Source organism: Megalops cyprinoides, chromosome 12 (assembly GCF_013368585.1).
Source record: "Megalops cyprinoides isolate fMegCyp1 chromosome 12, fMegCyp1.pri, whole genome shotgun sequence".
Lineage (NCBI taxonomy): Eukaryota > Metazoa > Chordata > Actinopteri > Elopiformes > Megalopidae > Megalops > Megalops cyprinoides.
The window spans coordinates 36,243,925-36,255,663 of NC_050594.1; positions in this window are offsets into that span (position 1 = coordinate 36,243,925).

Sequence of the window (11,739 nt, forward strand, 5' to 3'; positions counted from 1 at the left end):
TTGCATGCCTCTAAAACAGCTTATTAATGGTGTTCACCCTTTGCAGACTGTCAGGACTTGTCAGAACAGTGTTGTTGTGAGCCTTCGTTTATTGCAGAGTGCAATGCCAGGTGAGAACCTGTACAATAATGATAAAAACAAAACAGGAATTTGTGTTTTTTTTTTTAATCTGAAAGAACAAAATGCAAAAATGTTTGGCTGCAAATCGGCAGCTGTCCAAATGTAGCTTCTCTCCTGGTATTCTAACTGGTGCTGCTCATGAAATTAAAGCTGTGTGGTTAAGGCATTTTCACGTCTTACTGAACTGACCAAATTCCTGAACTCCCTCGATATTCTCTTCTTTTACTGTTCTCCCTTCCTGGCTTCACGTCTGCAGTAAAGATAAAAAGACAATTCCCACAGAACACACCAGGATACCAATGAGATGAAAGTAAAATAAGACTGTATGAAGCGCTGAGGCCTATTTCATCCAAGTGTATTATAACAGGAATCTTCTGAAAGACAAGGTTGGAAGGCTATGTAAATATTGCAAAATGTTCCAGATGCTAATGTTTTTAAGAGAAACATCGGCCATTTTATTACACTGTGTGAACCCTTTCAAACTGGTTAGGCAGATGCCTGGGCATAGTACTACATGTGCATCTTGCCAGGGGGCAGAAAGGCAAGGAACACCAACATTCAAGTTAGATTTCATGTGGTCATGGGCATGTGAGACACACTGTCTGCTGATAAAACCATTCAAAAAACTCAGCAGTGCAGTTATAAGATCTGGCCCTTGTCACTGACAGGCAGCATGAAGGAAGAGTGCCCCTGTGATGCTATTCCCAGAAATGGTCACCTCTGCCAGCCAATTCCTAAGAAGTACCTCAACACAACACAAAATACCAGTGACATGTTTACACAGAAATCTAATTGAGCCTTTCAAGGGCAAGGAGAGTGCATGTCTGAGAGCCTCTGTGAAGCCTCATTTCAGTCTGACAGAGAGGAAGGAATCTTTAGCCTGCAAAAGATGAGCGTATTGTGTGTTTGCAGGGATTGTACTAAGAGGGTTCAAAAGCCTCTGTCATGGTGCTAGGCCACTGACCTGTTTATGGCTCCAAACTGGTGACATTCTCAGCTTTTACCAAAAACATTCACTGTACTTTCCCATCTTTAATATCATCACCTGTTCTTAGGCAGAGTGGTTTCTACTACGTTTTGATCCCTGTGTATCACTGTAGGTTCACTCAGGGGTACATCTAAATCAGTCTCTAGATGTATTCCCAGCTGTACTAGTTTCTCTGATTTATCTGATTTATATTCTCTACAAATGACCTTGGCACCTCTTCTGTATTCTTAAAGGTTCATCATATCAAATGATGGACTCAACAATTCGTTTTCCACTGCTAGTTATTAACCTCACCTCATTTATCTGAAGTTAATACCACAGCTTCTCAGACATTTCAGGGCATTCCTCTGTACTAATGAAACTCTCAGGTTTGTGTGTTTGCTGTTATTTGAGTCTGCTGATATTCAATAACAGAAAACTGACCACCTTCTTTCCTCCTTGAAAATTAGTCACAGCCCCAACCTAGCTTTAGCTATCTTATGGGAATCAAAGACGAATAGCCAGATTTATGCAAACATAAACAATCATTACAGAATACTGCATTGTGAGGAGATCTCAGGCGTTTTGTCTGTGTAATTTTCCCATTCATTGTTTCAGCTTGACCAGAATGCCATTTTCATTTGTGAATGACTGTGGTAAGAGTGGCCAATTGTAGTATCTGTAGTCACCTTGCTGCAAACTGGAAAGCTGGACAGCATTTCAGAGTGAATTGTAAGGAGAGCTGCAAACCTACATACTTGGGAACAATGGAAAACTAGATTTGTGTGCATTTCCTGAAAAAAATACAATTTGTGGTTGCATGTTTGCATTATGTATGTGTGTGCATTACTACTGCTCTTAATATCACAATTGGAGTTGTTGTCTGCCTTTTCTCTCTAACTGCACATATATGCCATCCCTCCTCCCTCTGTGTCTGATGCTACTGGGCAGCCTGAGATAAAGCGTGACTCAAAGTGGTCATGTGACTTAGAGCGGCTGCTGAAGTCCATGACTATTTGTGCTCATAACTCAAATACCATTCATCACAGTTCTGGTATCAAGGCTCTCCCTCTCTGCTCAAGGGTCACTCAAATGGAAGAAGTTTTGCAGAAGTCATAGGCTTATATATCTGAAGGTCATAACTCCTGAATATGTGACATAGAAGCTAGTGTGTCCTACAGAGTATCTATGCCACATTCCGGCAGTGTCATAGTACTATTCACATGTAATATGCATATGGGTGCATTGATAGTTTCTTAATCAGAGAACCAAGCTGCTATGTAACCGTTAATCTTTCCCTCTAATAGGGAACTTTTCTTAAATCTCTGGAAAAGCTAGTTTTTTAACTTGCACTCATCCTACCTGTTAATATAAAGAATTTATATTAAATATAACATTTCTGTATTGCTCGTGACTAAAATACAATGCCAATGACCTACCATTTTGTACTGTTTGTTTATTTGGCAAACACTCTTGTCCCAAATTACTCACAAGGCCAATATCACATGATACATTAGATACACTCAATAGACATGAAGGTGAACAACAGCACTAAAATAAAAATACTGTTTTTAGAATTGATAAGAGATCTGTAAGGTATTGTGTGATGAAAATAGTGCAATCTGTACATCAATATGAGTTAATGTAAGTGTATGCAATATTTGTAAATATTATAGACATGTATGCGAGGTGATTCCCAGTATTTATGTACAAAGTTGTAATTTAAATAAAAAGTTGTTCACAAAAAAATATAAATACAACCACACAAGCATAGTGCTTCATGATTATCCTCAAAAGAAACATTTCTGTACATTATACTAAAATGAATGTAGAGGCAAATAATAATCTATGGAAGCAACATGAAAATAAGGCATTGTGTTATATGGTACCAAGGAATGATTCTTAAAAGCAACATTGATGTGTACCCTACTATCGTACAATGCATACTGTGTGACCTTAGATCTGAAGAGCTTGGTAAACTACAAAAGAATTAATTCGAGTTAGGATTGATGAGATTTGAGTTATCTGTCAAACTGGTCTAAATTTGGTAAATCAAGCTGGAGTATGTATAGGTGTGTTTACTATACTGTACTTTTTTCTTTGTAAACCTAATCATCTTCCTTTAGGAAGGCTTACAAGTACATTTAAAAATCTGTAAAGCAGTCACTTTTTAGTCCTCTGCCTTAGTATGACAGTCATTCACTGCTGTAGATGACATCTGCATGACCAGCTGCAAAATACATGCAGAAAAAAATGCCTCAAATGTATGTGTGTGCATTACTACTGCTCTTAACCCTTTCACGCGTATGGTCAAACTGGTGTGATTAGAACAGTAGATTAGAACGGTTATTTACAAGCAAAGCAAAGTTCGTTCAATACCAACCACTTTTTCACATAAAATATTCTACAAATGCAATAAGATTTTTTTTTCAGTGCAGATTCACATTAGTTGCAACACAAGCAGCACAACACAGTTCTGACTCCCAAACTGGAAAAATTGTATTTAAGGTAAGTTTTGAGGAAACAGTTATTTAATGTTAGAAAGACATAAAATTAACATGAACTACAAAAAAGCATTAAAAGACATTACATTTGTTATATAACGTTAAATGAAGAGATCACTTTCCTCACTAAATTAAATGCAGCATTGACTGAACCAACTCCATTTGTCTAAATGCAGTTTTCTTCACCCACCTCTTTCAAGCTTAATGCAGTGGTGCAGTTTTCTGAAACTGACAGCTGTAAAGAGATGTTATGTTGTGGCTGTGAATATATTCATTGAGAGGATATTGCGCATATGCTACAGACATGGACAAATTTGTTGGTACCCTTACAGCTCATTGAAACAATGCTTCATTCCTCCTGAAAAGTGATTAAATTAAAAGCAATTGTCTCATGTATACCTGCATGCCTTTGGTATGTCATAGAGTAAAGCAAAGAAAGTGTGAAAAGAGACAAATTATTGCTTATTCTACAAAGATATTCTAAAATGGCCTGAACAGATTTGTTGGTACCCCTAGAAAAGATTATAAATAATTGGATTATAGTGATACTTCAAACTAACTATTTTCTTTAATTAGTATCACACATGTTTTCAATCTTGTAATCAGTCATTCAGCCTCCATTAAATGGAGAGAAGTAGTCACTCTGCTGTTTGGTATCATCGTGTGCACCACACTGAACATGGACCAGAGAAAGCAAAGGAGAGAGTTGCAAGAGGTCGCAAGAGGAAAATCAACCCCAGATTGAACAGAAGGATAGTGCGAATGGTAGACAAAGATCCAAGGAAAACTTCCAAAGAGATACAAGCTGAACTCCAAGGTCAAGGTACATCAGTGTCTGATCGCACCATCCATCGTTTTTTGAGCAACAGTGGGCTCAATGGAAGAAGACCCAGGAGGACTCCACTGTTGAAAGAAAAACATAAAGCCAGACTGGAGTTTGCTAAAATGCATATTGACAAGCCACAATGCTTCTGGGAGAATGTCCTTTGGACAGATGAGACAAAACTGGAGCTTTTTGGTAAGTCACAGCAGCTCTATGTTCACAGACGAAAAAATGAAGCTTTCAAAGAAAAGAACACCATACCTATTGTGAAACATGGAGGAGGCTCGGTTATGTTTTGGGGTTGTTTTGCTGCGTCTGGCACAGGGTGCCTTGAGTCTGTGCAGGGCACAATGAAATCTCAAGACTATCAAGTCATTCTGGAGCAAAAGGTACTGCCCAGTGTCAGAAAGCTCTGTCTCAGTCACAGGTCATGGGTCTTCCAACAGGATAATGATCCAAAACACACAGCTAAAAGCACATAAGAATGGCTAAGAACAAAACATTGGACTATTCTGAAGTGGCCTTCTGTGAGCCCTGATCTGAATCCCATTGAACATCTATGGAAAGAGCTGAAACATGCAATCTGGAGAAGGCACCCTTCAAACCTGAGACAGCTGGAGCAGTTTGCTAAGGAAGAGTGGGCCAAAATACATGTTGACAGGTGCAGAAGTCTCATTGAGAGCTACAGAAATCACTTGTTTGCAGTGATTGCCTCTAAAGGTTGTGCAACAAAATATTAGGTTCAAGGGTCCCATCATTTTTGTCCGTGCCATTTTCATTTGTTTTATTATTTAAAATATTCTGTTGAATAAAAAATCAAAAGCAAAGTCTGATTTTTATTAAATATGGAACAAACAATGCTTTATGACAATTACTTTTGTCAGTTTCAAATTATTTCAGAGAAAATTGTGGGTTCTTCTTTTTTTTGTGGAAGGGTACCAACAAATTTGTCCACGTCTGTATGTTGCTGTGGCATATATATATACACAGTGACCGCTTTATTAGGTACACCTGTACACCTGATCGTTGATGCAAATATCTAGTCAGCCAATCTTCTGGCAGCAACTCAATGCATAACATCACGAAGACATAGTCAAGAGGTTCAGTTGCTGTTCAGACCAAACATCAGAATGGGTAGGAAATCTGATTTGAGTGACTTGTTGAATTGAATTGTTGGTGCCAGACGGGGTGGTTTGAGTATCTCAGAAACTGCTGATCTCCTGGGATTTTCAACATCTCGAACATTGAGGTGAATGGGCTTCAGCAGCAGAAGACCCTGCCAGGTACCACTCCTGTCAGCTAAGAACAGGAAACTGAGGCTACGGTGGGCACAGGCTCTCCAAAACTGGACTGTAGACGATTGGAAAAACATTGCCTGGTGTGATGAATCTCAATTTCTGCTGCAACAGGCAGATGGTAGGGTCAGAATTAGATATAAACAACATGAATCCATGGATCCATCCTGCTTTGTGTCAATGGTTCAGGCTGGAGGTGGTGGTATAATGGTGTGGGGAACATTTTTTGGCACACATTAGGCACCTTAATACCAATTGAGCATTGTTTAAATGCCACAGCCTACCTGAGTATTGTTGCTGACCATGTGCATCCCTTTATGACCACGGTCTACTCATCTTCTAATGGCTACTTCCAGCAGGATAACGCGCCATGCCACAAACCACATGTCATCTCAAACTGGCTCCAGGAACATGACAATGAGTTCAGTGTACTCCAACGGCCTCCACAGTCACCAGATCTCAATCCAATATAGCACCTTTGGGATGTTGTGGAATAGGACATTCACAGCATGAATGTGCAGCTGACAAATTTGCAGCAACTGTGTGATGCTATCATGTCAGCATGGAGCAGAATCTCTACCTTGTTGAATCCATGCCACGAAGAATTCAGGCTGTTCTGGGGGCAAAGTGGGGTTCTACCCAGTGTTAGAGAGGTACACCTAATAAAGTGGTCACTGAGTGTATATACATATTCATTTGGCAGACGCTTTTATCCAAAGCAACTTACATAGGTTACAGTTTTATCCAAAGCAACTTACATAGGTTACAGTTCTTTACAATGTTATCCATTTATACAGCTGGATATTTACTGAGGCAATTGTGGGTTAAGTACCTTGCCCAAGGGTACAGCAATGTCCCAGCGGGGATCGACCAGGGGATCAAACCAGCAACCTCTCGGTTACGAGTCCTGTTCCACTATGCTACTCTGCCGCTCATATATATTTGTACATACTTACCTTGCTTATCTTGGATTGGTTAGTAGCCTACAGGTAGTTCAGGTATTAAATATCACATGACTAAAATTTTCCCTAATTCTATCAGATGTGAGCATGGCAGTGTAGACTCACTATGAGCAATAATATATCTATAACATGCTTTAATACCAGTAGTGTTGACTGATGCTCTTCAGGGCATACCTTCAAGCACTTTGGAATGTGGAGCTGCCAGATAATTCCTGGGTTCTCTCAAACAATGAAATGGCAGTACAACAGAGCAAGTTTCATTTTCAACACATTATTTGTACATTACTTATGAAATGTAATGTTCTTATACACTACCCACCATATTCAAGAGAGCTAATAGAAGTGTTCACAAATGAAAAATGTCTTGCAGTTTCTTGCAGTTAGCTAAAATTCCCCAAATCAGAAAGCAATTATTTATTCCTAACTGTTTTCAAATACAAATGCTTCCTCAAACAATTGTAGCTATGTGATTTTATTACAACGGTTCATAAGCCAGCAGACAAACATAAGAGCTGAAGTCACTCTGTTAGAAGTACAGTCACTTCTGGGTTGTCTCTCCTTCCTGGGATAGAGTGTTTAGAGTGTCTCTTGTTGGGAGAACAGCTGGTTCAGATACCATTTGGCACCTAACAGCTTAGGAAGGAATGAAAGGGCTTCTCTACTCAGCCCTGACAGAGCATAGTTTTAGACCCACATATCTCTTCTGTCAGCCCAGCCCAGATTAGCCCTAAAAGATTCATGTTTCACAAACTTTCACAAACAAGATTACCCTTTAGAAACAAACTATTAAAAAGATGTTGTATCCTTTATCATGTCACATCAACATTTTAACAGCTATTGATAAACAAGTTCCCGTGAAAGTAGGGCTGCTTGTTTAATATGATAACTTAAAAGCAGCTATAAATGAATTCAGTCTCTGTGGCCAAGTTTTTTCATTCACACGAGCACTCTGCCACTCTGCATGATTTTGAAATGTCATATGAAATATTTATTTATGCAAAGAATATCAACTCCTGCCTATGCAATATTAATTGAATATGTAAAGTGTATTGAAATATAATGCATTTGTAATGATAAGCAGACATTATGCAAACAGTTTTGTGTATTCATTTTGATCCAGCTGCTCCACCCAGTCTGTGTTTTTAATCTAAAAGTAAAATCATTTCTTACATGCATATTCAGGATTACACTTCTTCACAATTCAATAGAGGCTTGACATCCCTGGGAACTCAGTACAGTGTAGAGCTCTTGGCTGCGATATGAAAGTTCTGTAACACTGGATGAAAAAGTCAGTCCAGAAATCAAGCCCTAACCCTTCTTATTAATTTTGTGGCTCAATCAGCCATGCTGTTGACATTAATGTACCTAAAACAGAGGCACTCTTGAAGCTGTGGAACATTACTGAGCATGGAGCAGTGAGGTCCTCAGAATCCAGGGTTTTGTGCTGTTCATCAAAACTAAAAGGACCCCTTGGTGCTGTAGAATGGGTATCCTTGCAGTTTGTAGCATTTATTATTCTGTAATTACTTACCCTAGAATATTGCACTTTCTTCAAAGCCACTGCTTTTATGAAAAAGGTCACGTTAACACTAATCAAAACATTTAATGGATCACTAAACATTTAAGCCTATATTATTAAACAATGTTTAATACAGGCTTAATAACTAATATGTTTGTTGTAATATGTATGTAATGTGTAATAAGTAATATAATGTGTAAAAATAAAGTTTTTACTGAAGAACATTTTGGAAACCTTTTTATAAGGATACACACATTACTGCCTCATGGCAAGTCTGCTGTGTAGAAATGTAAACTGCATTATAAACCTATAAACCTAACCTCTTGGCACTGTTGTGGCTAGTGGGCCCAGCTGTTTGTGATGCCCTGCATATATCAGACAGCACTGGAACACAGAGAGGTCACCTCCCACAAATAAGGGGGTCACCACCTCCTGTTTACAGGCTGTCTGTCAGTGGTGAATTGAGAGGAACAGAGTACATAATGACCAATTCCCCGGCTCTCTCTACAAGAATGGGAACACATGGGGGTCCATCCACAGCTCTCATACTGAGGCTGCATATGCCAAATAAAGAAATGCATTCATTGCATGTTTGAAATGAGGTGTCCATTCCCAAGTTCAAAATGTTTTAGTTTTTTTCATGACTGTTGAATGTCACAACAGAATCTGCACTAGGACAACTCTTTATTGATTTCATACCAAACATTCCACTGTTTAAATCATTAGTCAGTCCTGACAATGTGGCTCATGCAATTGTTTCAGTGACAAGCACTTGTGAATCGTGACATTTATCCGTTGAAAACAAGCTGTTTATATTATAGACCTTTTAGTGTTTTCCAAACAGAATGTGCTGAAGAGGCCTAACAAGAAACGCATAAATTCATTATGAAACCATATAATTTATGCGTTTCGTAGCACAAAAGGCATTCTGTCCACGAAAAAAGGTCTGTACATTTGGCGCCCCATACTTTAGTGTGTATGGAGAATCTTGTCTTGTCTTGTCTACCTCTGTTGTGCAATTAGTAATCCTAAAAATTTTCAGTGGTGTATTAAATATGTTCTATATCACAAGTTCACGAGAAGTTCACATGAAACTGAAATATCAATGAAATGATTTAAACTTCTTTTGCAGTATTGCTCAGACTACACCTGCATTTTCATTAGGTGAAAGTAAATTTGAATGAATTATGCAGTAAATGCAGAAACATTATGTAATGTTAAAAGCTGCTAGGCCTTGCTGATTAGAAGAGCTATTCCCTCCAATACTTGCCAGAGGCTTTGTGGGCTTTTCAAATTGTTGCTGTCTGTACTGGCAGGTATTGTTACAAAGCTCTTTCTGAAGCATTGGGCAAGGGATACTTCTGTGGCCAGTTTCTTTTGGATGGAGCATATTTGTCTTGTTTTTGCAGATTGCTGTTGAAATATGGATTTAACACCCATGCATAGTGATACTAGTCCTACCTGATTAGATTTTAAAGAATGATTATAAAATGTCTGCAGTAGCTTGTGGCTGAAGGCATATACCAGACATATGCAAACCAGACATCCAGCATGTGAGGAGGTTGGGCCTCAGAGCTTCTGTGTTCTTGGATGGTAGCAGTGTTTACTTGGAAATTAATCAGGTGGAAAGATCATGTCCAAATTAAATACACTCCTGTTCAGGGCCAGTCATTATGTTGAATGTTAAGGGAGGAAATGTCATTGAGTTCCATGCTCCATATGTGGACTAAAGCATTACAGATACTTTATAGTACAGACATCCATGTGTAGGTAAGGCCCAGACAGGTTCTGTGGCCATAAAAGAAATACTTGCCAAACTATAATGGAAAATAGAACATTTTGGAATACCCTTTAAATGAGCTTTTATAGCACAAACACACAACAGTGTGTAGTTTTGCCAGTGACAGGTTTGAGATGGCTATGATTCACTAATGTAGTTCTGCCTCTAGCCCAGACGGATCAGGCTCAGGTCAGTCAAATGGGTGCTGGAGGCTCTGTTCAGTAATCTGGGCTCTCAAAGTCGAAGCTATCACATGAAGGAGTCTGGCCGAGTGGTGCACTTCAGGCCACGCACAGGACAAAGATGGCCAGATATGCTAGGCATTCAGCCTGTGTTGACATAGCCATGGTCCAGGGAGGCTCCTGGCATCCTGGGCTCTTTACATAGATGAACTGGTGGGCTGTCCTATTCCTAAAAAGGCAGTCTCACAGGTCACTCCTAGGACAGGTGGCCCAGTCTAATACCTGGACAACTGGCGGGAGCCCCTGGGCTTAGTCTGCCATGGTGTGGGAAGCTTTTTTAGGAGGGAGGTACTCCCTCCTAAAAAGGTGCAGATTGTTGCAGATTGGGTGATCGCTTAGGGTTGGGGCCCTGTTTCCAGCCAGATGGTGCGGAGAAACCCCTTCTGCCGTTCCCTGTCCTCCAGCCCCCGTGTCTCTGCCTGCCTGTCAAAGCCCGAACCGCAGGGACCGCAGGCAGCTAGGGTCACCAGCCCTAAACCAGTAAACATGTGATGCAGAATAACATATACTGACTGTGCAGGAGCAATGGGGTAATATTACAATGGGGTAATATCTGATACCCTGACGTGGCAGTGTTTGGGATGAATAATGGATTGATGATAAGAAATAGGGGAGACGACATCACACCACTTCTCCATCTTTTATTCATAGGATTTTTTGCCTTCGCCACTGTCAAGAGGAATACCCCACTGTTGCCTCTGTGCAACCCACAAATATTCTCATTAGGGCTCAGCTGATGCTTCCCCCATCATTTGCAAAGGGGACTGCAGCCCCTCAGAGCAGTGGACTAGGCTGATTGTACTTGCAGTCAGCTAGCCTGAGGGCTCTGGGGCTGTGGGCTCTCTGTGTGTGGAGAGTAAGCCTTTTTTATCTTGCATGTGGAACATGGCTGGATGGTTACTATAAAGGCCCATGGACTGGGCTGTGGGAGACAGCACTGGTACTTGACCTGGTGTTTGATTTTGCTTATCAAGCCTCTCATCTCTACAGTGCTTTTAAAGAGCCTTCCCACCGTGGTGATCCTGCCTTTTTGTCAGTAATTATGGGTATGTGTTTGTTGGACACAGTGTGAGGGCTTCACTCAGTTGCACCCATTGGTTCTGAGTTACAGATGGACTCAGTGAGAATTACAATCAGAATCAGAATCAGGTTTATTGGCCAAGTATATTAGCACACACAAGGACTTTGGTTCTGGCCATTGGTGTCTCTCAGCAGTACTGACAATATACAGAATATACAGAGACAATGTACATCTTATTTACAGACAAAAAATACACAATATACAAGCACTATATAAAGATAGTATAGAAGACAAAAAATATACATAAAGTGCAAATGTGTGTGTTGGTGCAAACAACAATAATGGTGTAGCAGATGATACTGCTCAGCTATTTATGAGGGTGAGGAAAGAAACTGCTCCTGTGTCTGGTGGTTTTGGTGTACAGGGTTCTGTAGCGCCTGCTGGAGGGGAGGAGTTGAAGAAGGTTGTGTCCAGGGTGTGAGGAATCTGTAATGATTTTCCCTGCC